This window comes from Jaculus jaculus, chromosome 2 (assembly GCF_020740685.1).
Source record: "Jaculus jaculus isolate mJacJac1 chromosome 2, mJacJac1.mat.Y.cur, whole genome shotgun sequence".
Taxonomy (NCBI): domain Eukaryota; kingdom Metazoa; phylum Chordata; class Mammalia; order Rodentia; family Dipodidae; genus Jaculus; species Jaculus jaculus.
The window spans coordinates 13547500-13573036 of NC_059103.1; the positions used below are offsets into that span (position 1 = coordinate 13547500).

Genomic DNA, 25537 nt, shown 5'->3' on the forward strand with positions numbered 1-25537 from the left:
CATGGGTACTGGGGAATTGAACCCAGGTGTTTAGGCTTTGAAGGCAAAGACCTTAACCTCTGAGCCATCTGTCCTAAATAAATATTGTTAAACAATACTGAAATGGAAAATTCTAGGAACAAGGCTGAGCACGATGCCACCCACCTGCCATCTGAGCGCTGAACAGGCAGAAGTAGGTATAGTTCAAGGGTGAGGTCAGCCCAGGCAGCCTGGGCTGCATAGTGAGATGTTGCCTCAGAAAACAAGATAATGGCGGGCTGGAGAGACGGCTTAGTGGCTAAGCGCTTGCCTGTGAAGCCTAAGGACCTCAATTCGATTCCCCAGGAGATGCACAAGCAGGTCTGGAGTTCGTTTGCAGTGGCTGGAGGCCATGGCACGCCCATTCTCTCTCTCTCTCTCTCTATTTGCCTCTTTCTCTCTCTGTCTGTCATTCTCAAATAAATAAATAAACAAAAAAACAAACAATTTTTAAAATTTTAATTTTTTAAAAAAAGCCCAAGGATAGCCGGGCGTGGTGGCGCACGCCTTTAATCCCAGCACTTGGGAGGCAGAGGTAGGAGGATTGCCGTGAGTTCGAGGCTACCCAGAGACTCCATAGTGAATTCCAGGTCAGCCTGGGCTAGAGTGAGACCCTACCTCGAAAAATCAAAAAGCCAAAAAAAAAAAAAAAAAAAGCCCAAGGACCCAGGTTCAATTTTCTAGGACCCACAAGGTGGCACATGTATCTGCAGTTCGTTTGCAGGTACTGGGGGAAAATGTTAATAAAAATTAAAAAATAAAAAAAAAAAGAAGAAGAAAAGTTTGGGCATGTTGGTACATACCTTTATTTTTTATATTTTTTTCGAGGTAGGGTCTCACTCTAGCTCCTACTCGCTCTTTCTCTTTTTAAAAAGAGACTATTTAATAATTTATTTATTAGAGGGTGGGGGAGAGAAGGGTGCAATTTATTGGAAGGCCAGGTGTGTAGCACGCGCCTTCCACTCAGGAGGCAGAGGTAGGAGGATGGCCATGAGTTCAAGGCCACCCTGAAAATACAGAGTGAATCCCAGGTCAGCCTAGGCTAGAGCGAGACCCTACCTCTCGAAAAACCAAAAAAAAAAAAAAAAAAAAAAAAAGTATTTATTGGAGCCAGGAGTGGTGGCACACACCTTTAATTCCAGAACTTGCGTGCCACTTGCAAGGAGAGAGAGAGGAACAGAGAGAGTTCAGAAGAGGAGACACACAGGGAAAATGGGCACCCCCGGGCTTTTAGCTACCGCAAATGAACTCCAGATGCATGTGCCGCTTTCCATCTGGCTTTATGTGAGTACTGGGGAATTGAACCCCGGGTCCTTAGATTTTGAAGGCAAGAACCGTAGCCTCTGAGCCATTTCTCCAGCCCCCCAAAGTAATTATTTTATTTTATTAATTTTTTTTTTTATAAAACTGGTCATTTTATTTTTCACTTATTTGTTTGGGAGAGGGAAAGACATAATGGGCACACCAGGGCTTCCAGCCACTGCGAACGAACTCTAGACACGTGCGCCCCCTTCTGCATCTGGCTTACGTGGGTCCTGGGGAATCGACCCGAGGTCCTCTGGCTTTGCAGGCAAACACCTTAACCCACTAAGCCATCTCTCCAGCAACCGCCCTCCCCAACTAATTATTTTAAAAAGCAGCTTTATTCATCTCTAGGGAGGCCTGGGCTTATGGTTCTCAGGAAATCCGTAAGACTTCCAGAGAAAGTTCTCAGGAGCCTCCCCAGAAACCCCAGCTGGCATATCTTGGAGCACAGGCTCACTGACTCCACCAGCTGTACCAGCCGGGGAGGGATGCCAGGCTTCTTTGTGGGCAGGAAGAACTGGGACGCGGCCAAGTCCACGTGTCCGCGGGCAGAGGCGTGGTCGCCAGCTCAGGGACACACACATCTACACACATGTGCACACACCACACACACCACGCCACATATACCACACATCCAAGGCCAAGTTGGTCTTGAACTCATTGCAATCCTGCCTCAGCCTCTCAGATCATATGCTAGGGTTACAGGTTTGATCTATCACGCCTGGGCTGATATTTCAAATTCTGTTCTTTTTTTGTTTTCAGATAGGGTGACCTTGAACACGAGACCCTCCTGCTTCAGCCTCCCAGCCGACTACGAGCACGCCTGAACCACCAGAAGCTCTCAACTCGTCTACATTGTCCCCTACCTCTCCAAAGCCACCTCCCCTGCGGAGACTTCCAGAAACTCCCATCCCAACGTCCTCCTTGCCTCTTCCCAAGTTTAGGTCCCAACCTTGCATGGCCAAAGGTGACGCTGGAGCATCTGTAGATGCCCAGAGCTGAAATGCATGTAGGAGAACCCTGATGGCCCGGGGTCTAATTGAACTGTAAGAAGTGGCGGGTGTGTGTGTGTGTGTGTGTGTGTGTGTGTGTGTGTGTGTGTGTGTGCGCGCGCATGTGTGTGGTGGGGGCTCGGGGTGGGGAAAACTAAGGTTTCCTAAGATTGTTTTTCCTGCCCGCCCGCCTGGTTTTGGCTCGGCGCCTGGGCCCGAGAACCGTGAGGCCGCGCTTGCGTTCGTTGACACCCCCCCCCCACGCCTCGCCAGGCTCCGCCTTCCCGCGCCCGCCCCAGCGCCGGCCCCTTTTGTTCGCGGCGGAGCTTCGGCGGCTCGCTCGGCTGGCGCTCGGCTCGGCTCGGCTCGGCTCGGCTCCGGCCGCGGGGCGTGCAGGCGGCGGCCGGGCTGCTGGATTGGCGGCTGCCGCCCTCTGGATGGTCTGGCCCCAGACTGTGCGCCAGGCCCTGGGTCTCCGAGCGCAGAGCCTCGGCTGGGCATCCGCGCGCAGGGAGGGGCGCAGCATCCTCATCTTCGGGTGCACGGGCGGCCGAGAAGAGGAGGCTTAGGGGGTGCCGGGTCCCTGCCGCTCAAACCGGCTGCTGAGCTCCAAAGGTAGGCGCAGCCCCGGGGTGGTGCGCAGGCAACAAAGGACGGCAGACACTGGGGGTGGGGTGGCGGTGACACCCCGGCCTGGGTAGAAACCGGGGTACCGGTTCCGAGGCATTGTCGCGACGTGGACTGGGACGGGCAGGGTCAATGCCACCGGTTGGCGTGGGCGGGGTGCACCCCAACTTCCTCAACCAAAAGGATGCGCTGTTGGTATTTGGGGTCGACCCCCCAAAAAAAAAACTGCTGTGATGTAGACACCCAGACACTTTGATGCCTGCATCTAGAACTGGGGTTCGGTGCGTGTGTTGGGTGGCTTTCCCAAAGGCAGCTCCACATGCTGTAGATATCTTGGGGTACCCAGGCCTTGAGGTTACAGCTTGGTGGGCGCGGCCATCCGGATCCCCCCCCCCCACCCTAATCTCTAGACTTGGAGTCTGGGATGAGACACAGAGACACCGCCCCACCACCTGGGGTCGTCTGGCCGTGTCCTTAGCAAAACTTGGTGAAAGTACATGGCTGGGGTAGGAAGGGGTGAGGAGGGGAGAGGGCAAGCCCAGGCTAGGAGGGGGTGGCTTTCCATAGAGGGTGCCCCCCCCACCACAGCTGGCGTTAGTTGTTGGTGAGGCAGCAGATTTTTTTTTTTTTTTTGCCCTGCCCCCAGGGAGGGGCAGTGGCGATGGGCACGCTTGGTTGGGTCTCCAGGGCCCGCCCGCGTGGACCCTTCCAGGCTGCGTCTGTGGGTTTGATGGGTGCCTCTTAAGAGCCTTGCCACGCAGACCCTACCCCCAACCTGGAAAGGTCGCGCAGAAGGAGGCATCCTTGGAATGACACACCCAGCAGTGTGTTCCCCCAGCCTCTGAGATTTCTGTCTTTTGGGCTAGAAATTGGGGGGTGGGGGTCTAGGACGGGGGAGGACTGCCCCTCACGCCTGTTTAAGATGCCCAGACTCCAGGATGGTTGGGAGCAGAGCTGACCCTGGGCTGTGGAGGAAGGAGGAAGAGGAGAGGAGGAGGAAGAGTGTGCAGGTCGCACCACGTGGGGGCCGCCTCACCTCCTGTGTGTGCAGCCAGTGGCTTCCTGCTCTCCACTTGTAAATGTCAACAATGAGCCCTTCATTCATCCCGCCCCGTCACCATCCTGGGCTGGATACACAGGACCTGGAGTCTCTCTAAGCTTCCAAGGAGCAGACCTCAGCGGCGCTTAATAAATGCATTAGGGGGAAGGCTGAGGGCACAGAGAAAGCACTGGTGGAGGGTGGGGCAAAGGAGAAAGCCGTTGGGCACCCAGTGCCAGGCCCAACGGTGCTTCTTGCAGATGCCATAGCTCCCAGTAGGGCTTGGAGGCGGGAGGCTTTTCTGCTTAGAGGGGCCCCCAAGGATGTAGGTTACTGGGACATGAAGTTCAAAGTAAAGACGCCCTGTTAGCCAAGGGAGAGTTTGGCCTGATCTCTTCCTGCGTATACCATAAGGTGCCCATTTAACATGACTAGTCCCTGGCCAGGGAAATGACATTGGGGTACAGGCTCCAGGACAGGTGAGGGCGATGGAGATGGACAGAGGAGGCCCAAAGACAGGAAGAGGACTTACCTCAGGGACTCTCATCCCTTCCCAGAGTCTGCTGGGCTCTCTGATGCTGAGAGAGAGAGAGGGATAGAGAGAGAGAGAGAGAGAGAGGAAAATGTGAATGAGAATAAGAGAGTATGGATACTCCAGGACCTCCAGTCATTGCAAACATACTCCAGACACATCCACCACTTTGTTTATCTGGCTTTACGTGAGTACTGGGGAATTGAGCAAGTGCCTTTAACCACCATTGCCTGCTCAGCTAGTTTTGTCTAGTTTTGTGACCTTGGACAAGTGAGTCCCACTTTTTTGTGTCTCCATTTTACCATCTGTAAAATGGCCACACTTAGAGCATTAGCCTTTTAGGATTGTTGAGAAAATTATGTACCTAGGACAGAGTGCTTGTCATATCCATTCATCTATCCATCTATCTTTTTTTTTTTTTTTTTTTTTTCCGAGATAGGGTCTCACTCTGGCCCAGGTTGACCTGGAATTCACTATATAGTCTCAGGGTGGCCCTGAAACTCAGGACAATCCTCCTACCTCTGCCTCCCGAGTGCTGGGATCAAAGGTGTGCGCCCCCACGCCTGACTATCCACCTATCTATTGATCACAGTGCTGGGATTGAACCTAGGACCTCATGCATGCTAAGCAAGTGCTCTAATGCTGAGCCATATTCCCAACCTAGAGTGTCTGCCAATGTTGCTGCAGGAAGTGGCCCTCTAACCCGTGGCAGGAGGAAACTTATCCCCAGCCCCAGCTGCTCTGCCCGTCCACTTTCAGACAGCCTGGTCCTTTGGTGCGTGCTTGTGTGCATGCGTGTGTGTGTGTGTGTGTGTGTGTGTGTGTGTGTGCCACAGCCCCTGTGTGGAGGTCAGCGGATAACTCTGAGTGTCAGTCCTTGCCTTCCCTCCTGTTTGAGTCAGGGTCTCTTTGTATTTGCAGCCGTGTTTGTCAGGCTTTTGGGGATTCATCTTGTCATGCACTCGCTGGGATTACAGATACGTGCTACTGCAGGTCCTGGGGATCCGAACTCAGGTCCTTATGCTTGCATGCCAAGTGCTTTATGCACCGAGCTAGTCACCAGACTGGGACTCCCCCCCCCCCACACCTCCATTCAGTCTCTTTCTTATCCTGCCCTAGCACCAGCTCTCCTTGCTTGGCCTTCCTCTTAGTGATGGGAACGCCTGTCATCCTCCCCAGCTTTCCCTGTCTCTGACTACCAGGCTACCAGGCCTCCTCGGGCGGTGCCTGTTCCCTTTGATCCTGCCACCCCGACGTCTGCTCTCTTGACCTCAGTGGCCCCAACTCAGCTGCTGTGCCTGGAGGAGGGACATTGCATTTGTTACCCACTAGTTCTTGGAGAAACTTCTTCCACTTTTGTACAGTTTTTTATTTTTCTTTTAAAGAGTACATATTTAAATGTTTGCTTACTCTGTGGTGGGAATTTGTGGTGGTTTGATTCAGGTGTCCCCCCATAAACTTAGGTGTTCTGAATGCTAGGTTCCCAGCTGATGCATATTTGGGAATTAAAGCCTCCTGGAGGGAGTGTATTGTTGGGGGCGGGCTTATGGGTATTAAAGCCAGTTTCCCCTTGCCAGTGTTTGGCACACCCTCCTGTTGCTGTGGTCCACCTTCTGTTGGCCAGGGGGTGATGTCCATCATGCCATCGTTTTCCCCTGCCATCGTGGAGCTTCCCCTCAAGCCTGTGAGCCAAAATAAACCTCTTTTTCCCAGAAGCTACTCTTGGTTGGGTGATTTCTACCAGCAATGCGAACCGGACTGCAACAGAATTGTTCTGCATTTTTTGTGGTTTTTTTTTTTTTTTTTTTTGGTTTTCAAGGTAGGGGTCTCACTCTAGCCCAGGCTGACCGGGAATTCACTGTGTAGTCTCAGGGTGGCCTCGAACTCAACGACGATCCTCTTACCTCTGCCTCCCGAGTGCTATGATTAAAGGTATGTGCCACCACCCCTGGCTATTTTATTTTATTTGCTGGAGGGGGCAGCTGGCCTCAAACTCATCATGTAACCCATTCTAGTGTTGAAGTCCTGATCGATCCTTCTGCCACTAACCTTCCAGTTGTTGGGATGACAGACGTGAACCATCACGCATGACTCTGTCCATGCGTTTATTAAGCATGTAGCATATGCCCGAGAGCTATGACGCTTGCTGCCAAGCTTTTCTGCCCTCCTCCCAGGTTCACTGTGCCTCCATAGGATCTTCCTCCAAAACCTCCACTCCTTTTTCTTGAGTACAAAGTCCAAATGCTATCTGGCTTTGGAGACCCACCCTGTTAGCTGGGCCTCACATTCCCACAAGATCACTCCCAGGCTAGCCTGACCCCACTTACCTCCATGAAGGTTATCTATTTCTTTCTCTCTTTTTAAAATTAATTAATTAATTAGTTAAAGAGTGACAGACAAAGAGAGAGAATGGGTGCGCCAGCCTCCAGCCACTGCAAACGAACTCCAGACGCGTGCGCCCCCTTGTGCATCTGGCTAATGTGGGTCCTGGGGAATTTAGCTTTGAACCGGGGTCCTTAGGCTTCATAGGCAAGCGCTTAAACTGCTAAGCCATCTCTCCAGCCCTCTTTCTCTCTTTTTTATTTGTTTATTTTAGTATATTTTATTTTATTTATTTGCGAGAAAGAAAGATGGTGGGGTAGAGAATGGGCGCGCCAGGGCCCCCAGCCACTGCGAAGGAACTCCAGATGCTTGCACCCCCTTGTGTATCTGGCTTACATGGGGTCCTGGAGACTTGAACTGGATCCTTTGGCTTTGCAGGCCATCTCTCCGGCCCATCTCTTTTATTTATTATTATTTATTTATTTGCTTATATTTTCAAGGTAGCGTCTCACTGTAGCCCAGGCTGACCTAGAATTCACTATGTAGTCTAAGGGTGGCCTCAAACTCGTGGCGATCCTCCTACTCTGCCTCCTGAATGCTGGGATTAAAGGCGTGCGCCACCACGTTCAGCTTTCTCTCTCTCTCTCTCTTTTTTTTTTTTTTTTTGGATTTTCTGAGGTAGGGTCTTACTCTGGCTCAGGCCGACCTGGAATTCACTATGTAGTCTCAGGGTGGCCTTGAACTCTTGGTGATCCTCCTACCTCTGCCTCCTGAGTGCTGGGATTAAAGTCGTGTGCCACCACACCCGGCTTCTCTCTCTCTCTTTTTAAAATTTATTTATTAGAGAGAGAAAATGGGCGTGCCTTGTCCTCCAGCCGCTGCAAATGAACCCCAAGTGCATGTGCCACCCTGTGCTTCTGGCTTATGTGGGTCCTAGGGAATCGAACCTAGGTCCTTTGGCTTTTCAGGCAAGCACCTTAACCACTAAGCCATCTCTCCAGGCCACCTGCTTGCTTCTCTTTATAAGCTGTAAGTAATGAGCATAGTTTGCTGAACCTGGCTGGCCTTAAAGGGACACAGATTTGGGCACCCCTTGCTACCGTCTTTGGGGTTTTTGTTGTTGATTTTTGCCTGTGTGTGTGTGCTTGAGGCATGGCCATATGTTCATGCGTGTTGGTATGCGGAGGTCAGAGGTCAATGTCTGGTGTCCTCCCCATTCTCCGCCTGTTTTTTTTTTTTTTTTTTTTTTTCCTGTTGTTATTGTTTTTTGAGGTAGGATCTTGCTCTACCCAAGCTGAACTGGAATTCACTATGTAGTCTCTGGGTGATCACAAATTCAAGGCAATCTTGCTACCCCTGCCTCCCTAGTGCTGGGTTAAAGGTATGCGCCACGATTCCCGGTGTCCCACTCTTTATTTTTTGTTTTTGGAGGTAGGGTCTCACTCTAGCCCAGGCTGACCTGGAATTCACTATGTAGTCTCAGGCTGGCCTCAAACTCATGGTGATCCTCTTTATCTCTGCCTCACGAGGGCTGGGATTACAGGTGTGTGCCACCATGCCCGGCCTCTCTCTCTTTTTAATACATTATTTCATGTATTTTATTTATTACTATTATTCTATTTATTTGCAAGGAGAGAAAATATAAATGAGAGGAAGAAATGGGTACGCCAGGGTCTCTTGCCACTTTTTGCATCTGGCTTTTTGCGGATACTGGGGAATTGAACCCAGGCCACCAGGCTTTGCTAGCAAATGCCTAAGCCTGCTGAGCCATCTCTCCAGCCTTTCACCTTTGTGTGTGTGTGTGTGCACACGTGTGCACACATGTGGACATTCGAGGACAATGGACAACTAACTCCTAGGTGTGGGGCCTTGACTTCTACCTTGTTTTTATTTTTATCATTTGTTTTCTGTTTTTTTTTTTTTTTTTTGGAGGTAAGGTTTCAACCCAGGCTGACCTGGAACTCACTCTGGTCCCAGGCTGGTCTCAAACTCACAGAGATCCTTGGACCTCTGCCTCCACATGCTTTTTTTTTTTTTGAGGTAGGATCTCACGCTGGCCCAGGCTGACCTGGAATTGACTATGTAGTCTCAGGGTGGCCTCGAACCCACTGCGATCCTCCACCTCTGGCTCCCTAGTGCTGGCATTAAAGGCGTGCGCCGCCACGCCGGCTTCACCTCGCTTGTCAATGGTGCGTTCTCCAGGATAGCTGGTCCATGCGTTTCTGTCTGACTCTCAGGTTACAAAAGCTCACCACAGCTCTGCACTTTCACATGGGATCTGGGGATCCACACTCCTGTCTGCTTGCTGTCATGGCAAAGCATCCTCTGCACCATCGCCTCAGCCTTCTGCTTTATTATAATTATAATTATTTTATTTTATTTTTGGGGGGTTCAAGGTAGGGGCTCACTCTAGCCCAGGCTGACCTGGAATTCACTGTGTATTCTCAGGGTGGTCTCAAACTCACAGTGATCCTCCTATCTCTGCCTCCCGAGTGCTGGGATTAAAGGTGTGTGCCTCCGTGCCCAGCCCATGATATTCTTTGAGACAGGACTCATTGAAACTGGAACTCACTGATTTGGCTAAGACTAGCTAGTCAGCAAGCCCTCAGGGTCCCCTTATCTCCATCTCTCCTACCTGGGATCACAGGCATGCTCTATCGTGCTCAGCTTTTCCATGGGCTCTGGGGATCTGAACTCAGGTCCTCACGCTGAGGACCCCACTAAGCCTTCTCCCCAGCACCACTGTTGTTCCAAGACAGGGTATCATGTAGCCCAGGCTGACACTGAACTTACTGAGTAGCCAAGATTGGTCTTGAACTCCTAATCCTCCTGTTTCAACCTCCGGAGTGTTGGGCTGGTGGAGATGTGTGCCACCGTGGGAGGAATTGTTTGGGATTATTTTGTCACATTGCCTGGGAACTTCCTTCATTTAGGAGAAGTGAAATATTTGAGAGTGGGGAGAAGGAAGTGCGTATATCAAACAGCTGCTGGCCCAGTAGCTCATCGAGGATCCAGGATGCTAGCAGACAGCCTCTCCCTTCTCCTGGTCTCTGAACTGTGGTTTCATTTTCTCTGCCTTTCCTGGTGCACCTGTCTCATTTCTGCCTCTCCCTGTAGGCTAGCCATCCCTGGCTCCTGAATGTGGCCGGACCCGGTGTGGCTGTCCCGAATGCTGGCTTCAGCTCTAATCCCTAGGGTCTCCTTTAGTTCCAGGCTGCCAGAGAGTCTGAATGGAGGGAGTTATCCCTTCATTTTGCTCAGCTGGTAGGGAATAGACAGGCCACATGGACTCTGGGGCTGGGGCACAGGTCGGCTGTGTTTAGGATGCGTGAAGTGTGTGTGTGGTAGAGATCTGAGAGTCGGTATTGCTGTTCTTGGGAGCTCATGGCCCAATGGGGAGGTGAACTCATGGGGGAATTCACCATCATGCCATCAGACACAGTGGTGTGGGTCTCCAGCGCTGTGACGTGGAGAGACTGGAGTCAGTTACTGGGTCACATCTTGCAGTCACTCTGCCTCCAGGACCTGGAAACTGGGGGTCTGATTCCAGCATCTCGTGTCTCCTGCTGTGGCTCCCCGACTCTCATCCTTCTGGTCTGCATGACCGGCTGCCTGAGGACTTCATACTTGAAGCAGCAATTCAAAAGTGACGCCTTCGGAACAAATGCTTAGAAATGTCAGTGAAGCGTTTCCTTCTGAGCAGCAGCCGGAAAAGGGGCCACGTGGATTCTACTAACAAGACAGCCTGTGTTTGCTGAGCAGCTCTGGTCTGCCTTTGTCTACTGCCCTCTCCTCCTCTCCCCAGGAACTCACTTTTTCTGCTGCTGACCCTTGCGCAGTCCCTCACTGGAGGATCTAGGCAGGAGCTCTACCACTGAGCCACACCCCCCAGCCCCTCACTGGGGGATTCTAGGCAGGAGCTCTACCACTGAGCCACGCCCCCAGCCCCTCACTGGGGGATTCTAGGCAGGAGCTCTACCACTGAGCCACGCCCCCAGCCCCTCACTGGGGGATTCTAGGCAGGAGTTCTACCACTGAGCCACACCCCCAGCCCCTCACTGGGGGATTCTAGGCAGGAGCTCTACCACTGAGCCACGCCCCCAGCCCCTCACTGGGAATCTAGGCAGGAGCTCTACCACTGAGCCACACCCCCAGCCCCTCACTGGGGGATTCTAGGCAGGGGCTCTACCACTGAGCCACGCCCCCAGCCCCTCACTGGGGGATTCTAGGCAGGAGCTCTACCACTGAGCCACGCCCCCAGCCCCTCACTGGGGGATTCTAGGCAGGAGCTCTACCACTGAGCCATGCCCCCAGCCCTTCACTGGGGGATTCTAGGTAGGAGCTCTACCACTGAGTCACATCCCCAGAACCTCACTGGGGGATTCTAGGCAGGAGCTCTACCACTGAGCCACGCCCCCAGCCCCTCACTGGGGGATTCTAGGCAGGAGCTCTACCACTGAGCCACGCCCCAGCCCCTCACTGGGGGATTCTAGGCAGGAGCTCTACCACTGAGCCACGCCCCCAGCCCCTCACTGGGGGATTCTAGGCAGTTGACCTGCACTCCCTAGCCCAGAAGAAGGTGTTTTATTATTTTTTTTTATGTGTGTGCATGCCTGTTATAGGCACATGTGCATGCCACGGTTCTCGTGTGGAGATCAGAGCACAACCTTGATCTCCAGATTCCACTTTATTTGAAGCAGCACTCTTCTTTTAAAAAACAATTTTATTTTTTATTTATTTATGTGAGAGGAGGAAAGAGGCTGAGAGAGAGAGAGAATGGGCACACCAGGGCTTCCAGCCATTGCATATGAACTCCAGATGCTTGTACCACCTTATGCATCTGACTTATGTGGGTCCTAAGGAATCAAACCAAGTCCCTTGGTTTTGCAGGCAAGCGCCTTAACTGCTGAGCCATCTCTCCAGCTCATCTTTTTCTTTAAATTTTTTTTTTTGGCTTTTTGATGTAGGGTCTTGCTCTAGCTTAGGCTGACCTGGAATTCACTATGTAGTCTCAGGGTGGCCTTGAACTCTTGGCAATCCTCCTACCTCTGCTTCCCAGGTGCTGGGATTAAAGGTGTGTGCCATTTTGCCTGGCTCTTTTTCTTTTCTTTACTTTTTTTTCTCTCCTCCCTCCCTCACTTCCTTTCTTTCCTCCCTCCCTCCTTCCTTTTCTCCCTCTCTACTTTCTCCCTTCCTTCCTTGCTTGCTTCCTTCCTCCCTCCCTCCTTCTCCTCCCTCCCTCCCTTTTTGTTTCTTTTTTTTTTTGAGGTAGGGTCTTACTCTAGCCCAGGCTGACCTGAGATTCACTATGTAGTCTCAGGGTGGCCTTGAACTCACAGCAATCCTCCTACCTCTGCCTCCCGAGTGCTGGGATTAAAGGCGTGCGCCACCATGCCCGGCCCTTCCTTCCTTTTTTGAGGCAGGGTCTGGCTCTAGTCCAGGCTGACCTGGAATTCACTATGGGATTAAAGGCGTGTGCCACCACACCCAGTGGGGCAGGGTCTCTTGTTTGCTGTGTGTCAGCCCCAGAATTAGAGACCCTGTGCTTCAAGTGCTTGTGTAGGTTCAGGATTGAGTTTGTTTGTCTGTCCATCTTTCTTTCCTCCCTCCCTCCCTCCCTCCCTCCCTCTTTCTTTCCTCCCTCCCTCCCTCTTTCTTTCCTCCCTCCCTCCCTCCCTCCCTCCCTCCCTCCCTCCTTCTCCTCCCTCCCTCTCTTTCTTTCTTTCTTTCTTTTTTTCTTTCTGAGGTAGAGTCTCGCTTTATCCCAGGCTGTCCTGGGAACCTGGAATTCACCCTGCAGTCTCAGGCTGGTCGTGAACTCACCGCGGTCCTCCTACCTCAGCTTCCTGAGTGCTGGGATTAAAGGTGTGCGCCACCATGCATAGCCCTAGAGAGAGAGGTGTTTTGATGGTCAGCCTGTGTTTTGTTTTTTGAGGCAGGGATCTCAGTCTAGCCCAGGCTAGCCTCAAACTCACAGTGATCCCCTTACCTCAGCCTTCAGAGTCTGGGGTTATAGGTGTGAGCCAACTCCGCCTCCCCCCCTCCGCTTTTCAGGGCGTTGTAATGCATCCATTAGTATTGTATGTCCGCTGGTCGCTGTCCTAGGTACTGAGAGGCAGGCCGTGAATGAGACGGGGAGGCAAGGGCCCAGCCTCCACAGCCATGCTTTCAGCCAGAGCGCAGGGCGCGTTCTGGGCATCACTGCTTGTGCAAATGCCTGGTGGTGAGTCAGAGGCTGTGCGCGGGTGTTGGTGGGTGTCTTTGGCATTCAGCCACAACTGTTAGCCACGGTAAGGATGCTGTTTGGATGTCACAAAGATGAGGCAGATTTGGATGTTCTGGTAGTAGTGTGTAAGGTTACCCCTGAGCCAGGGAGTTTGATCCCTTCCTTGTCTCCCCACCTGCCCAGCAGCACTGAACCTCGCTTCAGAGGAATGGTTGGTGTCCCCAACTTGCTTCACTCCCAAGTTCTTTCTTTCATTCGTTCGTTCCTTCCTTCCCCTCTCCCTCCCTCCCTTTCTCTCTCTCTCTCTTTTGTTCCTTCCTTTCTTGGAGGTAGGGTCTCGCTGTAGTCCAGACTGACCTGGAATTCACTATGTAGTCTCAGGCTGGCCTTGAATTCATGGCAGTCCTCCTACCTTGGCCTCCCGAGTGCTGGGATTGTGCGCCAGCAAGCTCAGCTTTAAAAAATAATATATTATTTATTTGCAAAGGGAGAGAGAGAGAGAGAGAGAGGACACTCCAGGGCCTTTAGCTCTTGCCAATGAACTTCCGATGCATGTGCCAGTTTGTGCATCTGTCTTTATGTGGGTACTGGGGGATTGAATGTGGGTCATTAGGCTCTGCCAGCAAGCGCCTTAACTGCTGAGCCGTCTCTCCAGCCTCGAGTTCATCTTTCTCAAGATTGCCCTATCCTGGCTTTACCTCATGGAGCCTGGTTGAACCCCCCTGCTATCTGGCTGGGGTCTCTCATGTTGCTTCCGGGCTTGGCCTCAGCATCAGCAGGCTCTTGTCTCCATTCGACTTGCCTACAGAGGCAGCTCTTGAGGTGAGGAGCATACTGGGCTCTTTGCCCCAGGGCCTTCAGCAGGGAGGCAAGTTAGAGTAGAAGGCACCGGTTTGTGCCACCTCGGCATGCTTGATCCTTGTTAGATTTAGTGCTACCCCTCGGGGAAGTCAGAGCCTTGGGGGAGGCCCAACTTACAAGGTCCATAGGGACAGCAGTCACAGCTGTACTTCCTCAAGGTGCCAAGCTTCCACACAGAGGAGATTACCTGTGGCTAGGTGGTCTAAGCCTGACCTGCAGTTCAGCTAATTAAAAAGAACAGCTGCAAGCCAGGTGTGGTGGTGTACAACTTAAATCCCAGCTCTCAGGAGGCTAAGGCAGGAGGATCACTGTGAGTTTGAGGCCAGCCTGGTCTACAGAGTGAATTCCAGGTCAGCCTGGGCTACAATGAGCCCCTAACCTGAAACAAACAAACAAGCAAACAAACAACAACAAAAAACAACTTTGGGACTGGGGAGAAGGCTTAGAGGCTAAAGCCACTTGGCTTGGAAGCCTCCTGGCCCAGGTTCAATTCCCCAGTACTCACTTAAAGCTAGATGCAGGAAGTGGTGCATGTGTCTGGAGTTTATTTGCAGCAGCAAGAAGTCCTGGTGCACCCATTCTTTCAAGTAAACAAATGAAAATATTTTTTAAGGGCTGGAGAGATGGCTGAGCAGTTAAGGCACTTGCCTGCAGTGCCTAATGACCCAGGTTCGATTCCCCAGTACCCATGTAAAGCCAGATGTACAAAGTGGTGCATGCATCTGGAGTTCATTCTCAGTGGCTGGAGGCCCTGGTGCTCCCATTCTCTCCTTTTTCTCCTTGAAAATAAATAAATAAAATATTAAATTTTTTTTTTTTTTGTAAAAAGAAGCAACTTTGAGCCAGGCACGGTGGCGCACGCCTTTAACCCCAGCACTTAGGAGGCAGAGGTAGCAGGGTTGCTGTGAGTTCAAGGCCACCCTGAGACTACAAAGTGAATTACAGGTCAGAGTGAAACCCTACCTTGAAGAAAGAACAAAACTAACAAACAACAACAACAAACAAACAAACAAACAAACAAAGACTTTGCAGGGCTGGAGAGATGGTTCAGTGGTTAAATGTGCTTGCTTGTAAAGCCAGTGGCCTGGGTTCAAATTCCCACTACCCATGTAAAGCCAGGTGCACCAAGTAGCACGTGTGTCTGGAGTCTGTTTGCAGTGGCAAGAGGCTGTGTTGTACCCATTCTCTCTCCTCTTGCAGATAAATAAATAAACAAACAACTTTGCATAGTGGCATAAGCCTGTAATCCCAGCACACAAGAGGCTGAGGCAGGAGGATTGAGTTCAAGGCCACCCTGATCTACATAGTGCCAGTTCAGCCAGGACAATATAGTGAGACCCTGTCTCATGTTCAAAAAAAAAAAAAAAAAAGCAGGACTGGAGAAATGGCTTAGCAGTTAAGGTGCTTGACTGCAAAACCTAAGGACCCAGGTTCAATTCCCCAGGATCCACATAAACCAGATGCACAAGGTGGCACATGTGTCTGGAGTTTGTTTGTAGGGGCTAGAAGCCCTGGTGCACCCCTTCTCTCTCTCTCTGTCTCTCCACCTCTCTCAGCCTCTTTATCTCAAGTAAATAAATAAATAAAATAAAAATAATAAAAAAAAGTAAACTCTTTGTTGCAGTCAGGTTTGCATTGCTGGTAGAAATCACCTGACCAAGAGCAGCTTGTCTGTGTGGGGGAAAGAGGTTTATTTTGGCTTACAGACTCCAGAGGAAGCTCCATGATGGCAGGGGAAAGATGGCATGAACAGAGGGTGGACATCATGCCCTGGCCAACAAAAAGTAGACAATCCCAACAGGAGAGTGTGCCAAACATAGGCATAGGGAAACTGGCTATAACACCCATAAGCCCAACCCCAACAATAGACCGCCTCCAGGAGGCGTTAATTCCCAAATCTCCATCAGCTGGGAACCTAGCATTGGGAACACCTCAGTTTATGGGGGACACCTGAATCAAACCACCACATTCTTAGACAGGGGAGATGGCTCAGTCTGTCAGGTGCTTACTATGCAAGCCTGAGGGCCCGAGTCAGGATCTCCAGAACCCACATAAGTGCTGGGGGTGGCAGTGTGCCCCTATCATCGCAGTGCATGGGACTGCATCAGGCTGGCTGTCTGGACAAGCCAAATCAGTGAGCTCTAGGTTTAAGTGATAGAGTCTGTCTCAGTAAATAAGGTGGAGAGTGATTGATTAAAACACCCGACGTCATTCTCTGGTCTGTGCATTACTCATTAGTACCCGCACATACACCACATACATGACAGTATGCACATGCACACACACCTCCAGCTTGTAGAAAGTATAATCAGATCATAATCCCCTCCCACCACCCCTTCTCTCCCCCAAGGTCCCCGCTCCCCTGAATCCCTTCTTTAAAGTAATCGCTTTTGTATTTTTAAAATTCTTTTGTTTTTAATTTTTATTTATTTATTTATTTGAAAGTGACAGAAAGAGAGAAAGAAGCAGATAGATAGAGAGAGAGAAAGAGAGAGAACGGGCGCGCCAGGGCTTCCAGCCTCTGCAAACGAACTCCAGACGCGTGCGCCCCCTTGTGCATCTGGCTAACGTGGGACCTGGGGAACTGAGCCTCAAACCGGTGTCCTTAGGCTTCACAGGCAAGTGCTTAACTGCTAAGCCATTGCTCCAGCCCCTCTCTTCTATTTCTAATTTTGTTGTTTTACTTTTATTTTTATTTATTTGAGAGAGAGAAAGAGAGAGAGAATGGGCGTGCCAGGGCCTCCAGCCACTGCAAACGAACTCCAGATGCATGTGCCCGTTGTGCATTTGGCTTACGTGGGTCCTGGGGAATCAAACCTTAACCCCTAAACCAACCCCTCTCTTCTATTTTGATGTCATCATTTTTCCCCCTCCTATTATGCAGGTCTTGTGTAGGTGGCATCAGCTACTGTGAGGTCATGAATATCAAGGTCACTTTGTGTCTGGAAGACAGTATTGTAAGCACTCCTCCTCTTCCTTTGGCTCTTACTTTCTTTCTGCCCACCCCCCCAGTGGCCCCTGAGCTTTGGAGGATGTGATAGAGATGTCGCACTCAGTGCTAAACACTCCTCTGTCACTTCTTTTCAGCCCTATGGTGAGGTTTCTTTGAATATTTTTATTTATTTATTTATTTATTTATTTGTTTATTTGAGAAAGGGGAGGAATATGGGTACGCCAGGGCCTCTAGCCACTGCAGACAAACTCTAAATGCATGTGTCACCTTGTGCGTCTGGCTTTACGTGGGTCCTGGGGAACTAAACCTGGGTCCTTAGCATTTGCTGCCAAGCACCTTAACTGCTAAGCCATCTCTCTAGCTCTGTGGTGAGTTTTGCGTGACCCCAGTGGCCATTGCCACCTAAAAAGAGAAGTTTCTGTGTGCCTGACTTTTTACGGGAGGATCAAATTTAAGACATGCTTGTGCAGGAAGCACTTGTACCCGCCGAACTATCTCCCCAGCTTCCCTCTTGTTTATTTTTCGAGGTAGGGTTTCACTCTGGGCAAGGCTGACCTGGAATTCGCTGTGTAGTCTCAGGGTGGTCTCAAACTCATGGCGATCCTCCTACCTTGGCCTTTCAAGTGCTGGGGTCAGAGGGGTGTGCCACCACGTCCGTCCAGCTTTTTAAAATATTAACCTTTATTCACTTGCAAACAGAGAGAAATGGAGACGGGTGCTGTCTCCCTGGCTCTCCCAGAACCGAGAGGCGGCTGCAGTGAGGCTCAGACTTTGGCTTCTGCCTGGAAGCTGGCAAGACTCCCAGGGAGGGACCTGTTCCGGTTCTGCCCTCTGCTTGTCCTGGGTGTGTAGGACATGGGACATTAGCATCACCGCTCAGTGACCCCAAGAAAGCGGCTAAGTGCCCGGAGCTGTGGTCAAATGCAGCCAAAATGATGCCACAGGCCTGCAGTTCCAATACTGGGAGGCTGGGGCAGGAGGACTGAGAGTTTGAGGCCAGCCTCGGTTACGTAGACTTCATTTTAAAACACAAATAAGACAAAATTCGAAAACAGTAGTACATTTCAAAAACAACAACAACAACAAAAAAAAAAAGGACACAGCGAAGACTTATGCGAACCTCCCAGGGCCCATTTTCCTGCTGTTTCATTGGGAACTACAGTGACTTCTTGGACAAGGGCTTGCAAAGGGACCAGTACGATCTCCAGGATACACTCAGTTATAATTTTTTTTTTTTTTTTGGTTTTCTGTGGTAGGGCTTCACTTTAGCCTAGGCGGACCTGGAATTCACTATTCAGTCTCAAGGTGGCCTCGAACTCGCGGCGATCCTCCTACCTCTGCCTCCCAAGCGCCACCATGCCCGGCTCCCTCAGTTGTAATTCTTTATTCCGAGTGCTGCTGATCAATCCTACACACACGTTATCGAACCAAATGGCAGCCCTGCACTGGCTGGTTCTAGACAGATGCTCTACTGCCAAACCGTGCCCCAGCCCTTTAACTAGGAGGTAGAGTGTTCAGCGCACATTTGTACCATTTTGTTTTGTATTTTCTCTCTGTGTGTGAGATAGCTAGCTAGCTAGATAAATAGATAGGGAACGGGCTTGTGTGCCACGGGGCGTGTGTGGAAGTAAGGCAGTTTCAACCTTCTTTGAGGAAAGGTCTCTTGCCTTAACAAACCCTGAACAAACTGGCAGACTTCAAATGTAGATCAGGCTAGCGGGCCTCTGGGCTTTGGATTCTCCTGGCTGTGCCCCTGTTGACTTGGGCACCATGGGATCCGGCTTTCTGTTGGGTGCTGGGGAATTGAGCCCTTGGCCAGCAGGCTTTGCAAGCAAGGGTCTTTAACTGCCGAGCCATTCCCTCCCCTCCCCCTTCTCCCCTCTCCTCCCCCTCCCCTCCCCTTCCTTTCCTCTCCTCTTTTTTTTTTTTTTTAATTATTATTTATATTTAAAGAGAGAATGGGCGCTCCAGGGCCTCCAGCCATTGCAAACAAACTCCAGGTGCATGCGCCCCCTCGTGCATCTGACTTATGTGGATTCTGGGGAATAGAACCAAGGTTCTCTGGCTTTGCAGGCAAGCGCCTTGACCGCTAAGCCATCTCTCCAGCCCACCCCCCTTCTTTTATCTCTTCGTCTTTCTCCCTCTTGCCCCTTCTTTCTCTCCTTGTCTCTCTGGTCCAGGGCTCTTTTCCCCTTGGCTTGCCTCCCTCACCCTGGGGCCATGCTGTCCCATGGGAGACGGGCTTTCCACTGCCCCACTTGGCCCTGTCCCCGTCTGGTATTGTCGGCCTCACCCCTGTTGAAGCTGTGGTCCGCCACCCCCGGGCCTCGGAAATGGAAACCCTGAAATGCAGCCCGGGTTTCTCTCCAGTAAATGTCAATTGAGGGCAGCACAAAAGGGCCTGTTGGCGTGAAGGCTGTAGCCAGAGTTGGGTCCAAGTCCCTGGATGAGGATCTGGTGTACAGGGTCCCCGGAGAGTTGTGACTGTGTCTCGCTAAGCTGTTGGCCACATCCAGGGTGTGCCCATTCAGTCCTTAGCACCCCGCGAGTCGTTCGTACTTACACCTTGTTTTTCTTTTTTCTTTTATGTTTAAAATCTTTGTTTTGGGGCTGGAGAGATGGCTTAGCGGTTAAGCGCTTGCCTGTGAAGCCTAAGGACCCCGGTTCGAGGCTCGGTTCCCCAGGACCCACGTTAGCCAGATGCACAAGGGGGCGCACGCGTCTGGAGTTCGTTTGCAGAGGCTGGAGGCCCTGGCGCGCCCATTCTCTATATTTCTCTCTATCTGCCTCTTTCGCTCTCTGTCACTTTCAAATAAATAAATTAAAAACAAATCTTTGTTTTGGTTTCTCGAGGTATGGTCTTACTCTGGCCCAGGTTGACCTGGAATTCACTATGTAGTCTCAGGGTGGCCTTGAACTCACAGCGATCCTCCTACCTCTGCCTCCCCAGGACTGGGATTAAAGGCATGTGCCACCATGTTCGGCTCCTTTCTTTCTTTCCTCCCTCCCTCCCTCCCTTCCTACCTTCTTCCTTCCTTCCTTCTTTTCTTAATATCTTATTTATTTGTTTGTAAGCAGAATGACACAAAAAGAGAGACTGTGCATGCCAGGGCCTCCAACCACTGCAAATTAACTCCAAATGCATGTGCCACTTTGTGCATCTGGCTTTATGTGGGTGCTGGGAAATCAAATCCATTCTGGCAGGCTTTGCAAGCAGGCACCTTTAACCACTGAGCAATCTCCACAGCCCTCATGTTTCCTTCATTTAAAATTGATTTCTTGGGTTGGAGCGATGGCTTAGTGGTTAATCGCTTGCCTGTAAAGCCTAAGGACCCCGGTTCGAGACTCAGTTCTCTAGTACCCACATAAGCCAGATGCACAAGGTGGTGCGTGCATTTGGAGTTCGTTTACAGTGGCTCGAGGCCCATTCTGTGTGTGTGTGTGTGTGTGTGTGTGTGCGTGCGTGTGCATGTGCGTGCTTTATCTGTCTCTCTCAAATTAAAAAAAAAATAATTTTTTGGGCTGGAGGGATTTAAGTGTTTAAGGTGTTTGCCTGCAAAGCCAAAGGACCCAGGTTCAATTCTCCAGGACCCACATTGGCCAGATGTATAAAGGGGTGTGTATGTCAGGAGTGCGCCACCACGCCCTGCTTTACCTTATTTTTTGAGACAGGGTCTCTTACTGAAACCAGAGCTCACGATTAGTCTAGACTAGCTAGCCAGCAAGTCCCAAGGATCCTGGGGTTGCAGCATATGCCGCCACACCCAACTGTTAGGTGCGTGCTGGTCTTGCAAACTTGCGTCCTGATGTTTGGGCAGCAAGCATTTTATCCACTAAGCCATCTCCTCTGCGCCACCCCCTGTTGTTTTTTTTTAAAGATATGATCTATATACCCACAGGCTGGCTTGGAACTTGCCATCCTCCTTCCTCAGCCTTGCGGTTGCTGTGATCACATCTGTGCACTGCCTTGTCATTTGCAACGCTCAAGAGGTGGAGGCAGGAGTCTCAGAAATTTAGGTTCATCTGCCTTTACATAATATATTCAAGGCCAACCTGGGCTATATGCGACCCTCTCTTAAACCAAGAACAACCTTGCCGGGTGCACACCTCTAATCCCAGCACTCCGGAGGCAGAGGTAGGAGGATCCCTGTGACCTTGAGGCAACTTTGAGATTACATAGTGAATTCCAGGTCAGCCTGGGCTAGAGTGAGATCCTACCTTGAAAAACCAAAAATAAAAAAATAAAAGTAGGGCTGGAGAGATGGCTTAGCAGTTAAGCGCTTGCCTGTGAAGCCTAAGGACCCCGGTTCGAGGCTCGGTTCCCCAGGTCCCACGTTAGCCAGATGCACAAGGGGGCGCACGCGTCTGGAGTTCGTTTGCAGAGGCTGGAAGCCCTGGCGCGCCCATTCTCTCTCTCTCCCTCTATCTGTCTTTCTCTCTGTGTCTGTCGCTCACAAATAAATAAATAAATAATTTAAAAAAAAATAAAATAAAAGTAAAAAATAAAGCTGGACATGGTGGCACACACCTATAATCCTAGCACTTGGGAGGCTGAGAGGAGAATCAAAAATGAATTTGAAATTAGCCCAGTTTCAAAAGGCAAGTAATAAACGAACAGGAGAGGTGGCTCAGCGGTTAAGGGCCAAGGTTCGATTCCTTAGTACAGCACAAGGTGGCACATGTGTCTGGAGTTCATTTTCAGTGGCTAGAGGCCCTGGCGCACCCATTCTCTCTCTCCCTCTTTCTCTCTGTGAAATAAATAAAATATTTTTTTATTTCAAATTTTTATTAACCACTTCCATGATGATAAAAACTATTCCATGGTAATACCCTCCCTCCTCCTACTTTTCCCTTTGAAACTCCATTCTCCATCATATCCCCTCCCCATCTCAATCAGTCTCTCTTTTATTTTTTTTATTTTTATTTTTAAATTTTTTTTTTGTTATTTTTGTTTATTTATTTGAGAGAGACAGAGAGGTACAGAAAGAGGCAGATAGAGAGCGGGAGAGAGAATGGGCATGCCAGGGCCTCCAGCCACTGCAAATGAACTCCAGACGCATGTGCCCCTTGCGCATCTGGCAAACGTGAGGCCTGGGGAGTCAAGCCTCGAACCGGGGTCCTTAGGCTTCACAGGCAAGCGCTTAACTGCTAAGCCATCTCTCCAGCCCCTCTCTTTTATTTTGATGTCGTTATCTTTTCCTCCACTTATGATGGTCTTGTGTAGGTAGTGTCAGGCACTGTATTTAAAAACAAACGGGGTAGGGAGATGGCTTAGTGGGTAAGGGCACTTGCCTGCAAAGCTTAACCCAAGTTCAATTCCCCAGGACCCACGTAAGCCAGATACACAGAGACGCATGCATCTTGAGTTCCTTTGCAGTCGCTGGAGGCCCTGGTGTACCCATTCTTTCTCTCTCCCTCTCTCTTAAATAAATAAATTAAAAAAACAATAACAACAACAACAACAAAAAACCAGTTATATACCATTCTGGCCAGCTGTCTGTACCCCATGTTACAGACGGTTATATTGAAACGGTCACTGGGCTAATGTCCCACAGCCTTCCGTTTGGATCTCAGGCTGCTTAAGGTCTCACACTCCTTCCATTAGTTGCAGGGTGGCCAGAGGCCAACACAACACATCATCATGTCCCAGCTTTCTCAAGCATTCCTCTTTTCCTCTGTCCCAAGAACACGGCTGAGTCACAGAGGGCCAACTCAGCCTTTGGCCTCCTTGTCTCTTCCTGTCACCATTCTTCCCTCCCCCCTCCCTTCCGGTGCTACAGGGCTGGGGACTGGAGCCCTCCGGGCCCTGGACTGGCTGAATGCCAGCTCTCTGCTCTTCTGTGTGGGCCCCGGCAGAAGGGTGCTGTCCCCAGAGGGCAGCGGGGGGGGGGCGGGGGTTGTCCTGTAAATGTTAGTTCAAGGCTGGGCCAGGCAGGCTGGGAGGTACAGGGCCAGTCCTGGGGTCTCTGCAGCACAGTCCTCCACTGTTAACAACTGGATCCCTGAATTAACTCCTCTCTCTTTTTCTTTTTCTTTATTTTCCCCTGTCTTTTTCCTTTTCTTTCCGTCTCCCTTTCTCCTTTCTCTTCTCTTCCCATTCTTTCTCTCTCTCTCATTTTGAGGTAGGGTCTCACTCTAGCTCAGGCTGACCTGGAATTCACTATGTATTCTCAGGGTGGCCTTGAACTCATGGCGATCCTCCTACCTTTGCCTCCTGAGTGCTGGGATTTAAGATGTGCGTCACCACACCCGGCTTCTTCCTCTCTTTCCTTTCTCTCACATCTCTCATCTTTTTCCTTCTCTTCTCTCCCCAGGTACTAATCAGGTCTGACCCTGCTTAGCTCCTAAGGTCAGGCAAGTTCAGGGTGGCTTGACCTTAGACACTCTCCCCTTTCTTTCCTTTCCCTCCCCTCCCCTTCCCTTTCCTTTTTCCTTCTCCCTCTCCTTCCTCTTTCTCTGTTTCTTTCTTTCACAGGAACTCCCCATGTATCTCAGGCTGGCCTCAAACTCCTATGTAGCCAAGGATGATCTTGAACTTCTGATCCGACTTCCTCCACCTCCCTAGTTCACTGACACTACCACGCCCCCTTCTTTTTTTTCTTGCTTTGAGACAGGGTGTAATTATGTACCTCAGGTTGGCCTCGAACTTGACCTTTGGGCCTCAGCTTTCTGAGTGCTGGGATGAGTCACGTGACCCCACTCCTGGCTGCCTCCCCCACACCTGCTGACTTTTCTGAGCTTTGAAGATGTTCAGCTTATAAGACATTTGCTGCCTTAGCTGGGGACTTAAGAATTAGGAGGTGTCACCCATACAAAGGCGTGGTCACACAGGGTATTCTCTGGGATCTTTGGGTCCAAGAGGGCAGCTGAGAGAGCCTCCCTTGGGAGGAGTGTCTCTGAAATTTGTACCCTTGAAGGCCTTGGTTCTTGGCAGGGCTGCACACATGCCATTCATTGGCGGGAGGGGTGGGGGGGTCCCAGGATATACTATGCTAGGTCTGGGTACTCAGAAAGGAGAGATTGTGGTCCCACTTAAAATTGCCTGGGGTTGGGCTGGAGTTCATTGCAGTGGCTGGAGGCCCTGGCACACCCATTCTCTATCTGCTTCTTTGTCTCTCTGTTGCTCTCAAATAAATAAATAAAAATAAACAAAAATTTAAAAAATGGGGTAGGGGAGGCTGGAGAGATGGCTTAGTGGTTAAGGCACTTGCCTGTGAAGCCTGAGGCCCTAGGTTTGATTCCCTAGCACCCATGTAAGCCAGATGCACAAGGTGACATATGTGTCTGGAGTTTGCAGTGGCTAGAGGCCCTGGCCTGCCCATTCTTTCTCTTTCTCTGCGCCCCCCTCAAATAAATAAATAAAAATATTTTTTTCTTTAAAAAAAAAACGTTAAGAGCCACGCATGGTGGCGCACGTCTTTAATCTCAGCACTTGGGAGGCAGAGGTAGGAGGATTGCTATGAGTTTGAGGCCAGCCTGAGACTGCATGCTGAATTCCAGGTCAGCCTGGGCTATAGTAAGACCCTACCTCAAAAAAACAACAAAACAAACAAAAGAAAAACAAACAATGCTGGGCATGGTGGTGCACGCCTTTAATCCCAGCACTCGGGAGGCAGAGGTAGGAAGATTGCCATGAGTTTGAGGCCACCCTGAGACTACGTAGTGAATTCCAGGTCTGTAAAGCCTAATGACCTAGGTTTGAGTTCCCAGTACCCACAGAAAGCCAAATGCACAAGGTGGTGCATGCCTCTCCTATAGTTCATTTGCTAAAGGCTCTGGGGTGCCCATTCTCTCTCTCTTTCTCCTTGCAAATAAATACATTTAAAAAAAATTTTTTTGTTTATTTTATTTATTTGAGAGTGGCAGACAGAGAAAGAGTCAGATAGATAGAGAGAGACTGGGCGCGCCAGGGCTTCCAGCCACTGCAAACGAACTCCAGATGCGTGCGCCCCCTTGTGCATCTGGCTAATGTGGGACCTGGGGAATCCAGCCTCGAACAGGGGTCCTTAGGCTTCACAGGTAAGCGCTTAACCGCTAAGCCATCTCTCCAGCCCAAATAAATACATTTAAAAAAAAATAAACAAAGAAAAAACCTGAAGCTATGTCAAGTGTGACCTGGGCAGGAATGAGAGCTGGGTGTGGCCCTTGTGTGCCTATAACCCCAGTCTGGACAAAGGTGAGCAGAGACCAGGGAATCGTCCAGGCTTGCAGAACAACAGCACGCTCTCGGATCAGTAAGAGACTGCAGCTTAAGTAAGAATGTCCAGGCGTGGTGACTACGCACACTTTTAATCCCAGCACTCAGGAGGCAGAGGTAGGAGGTTCTCCATGAATTTGAGGCCACCCTTAGACTACAGAGTAAATTCCAGGTCAGCCTAGGCTAGAGTGAGATACTACTGTGAAAAAATAAACAAAATTATCAAACATGAATGGATTAAAGATTCCAGTGTGGTGGTGCATGCCTTTAATCCCAGCACTTGGGAGACAGAGGCAGGAGTTCAAGGCTAGTCTGAGACTACATAGTGAATTCCAGGTCAGCCTGGGCTAAAGTGAGAATCTACCCCCCAAAAAACAAAACAACAAGCAAAAAGAATGGGGGGCTGGAGAGATAGCTTAGCAGTTAAGCGCTTGCCTGTGAAGCCTAAGGACTCCCATTAAAGGT

At 50.4% G+C, this 25537-nt stretch overlaps 1 protein-coding gene across 2 annotated transcripts in view; it reads left to right on the forward strand.

Moving 5' to 3' along the window:
* Positions 1-2725: 2725 nt before the first annotated feature.
* The window catches only part of Clip2 (CAP-Gly domain containing linker protein 2), a 90272-nt gene continuing 67460 nt past the window's right edge, over positions 2726-25537 (forward strand). For both annotated transcript variants that reach the window (XM_045143408.1, XM_045143409.1), the window contains exon 1: positions 2726-2930. The gene's annotated coding sequence lies outside the window, so the exon portion shown is untranslated. The remainder of the gene's footprint in view (positions 2931-25537) is intronic.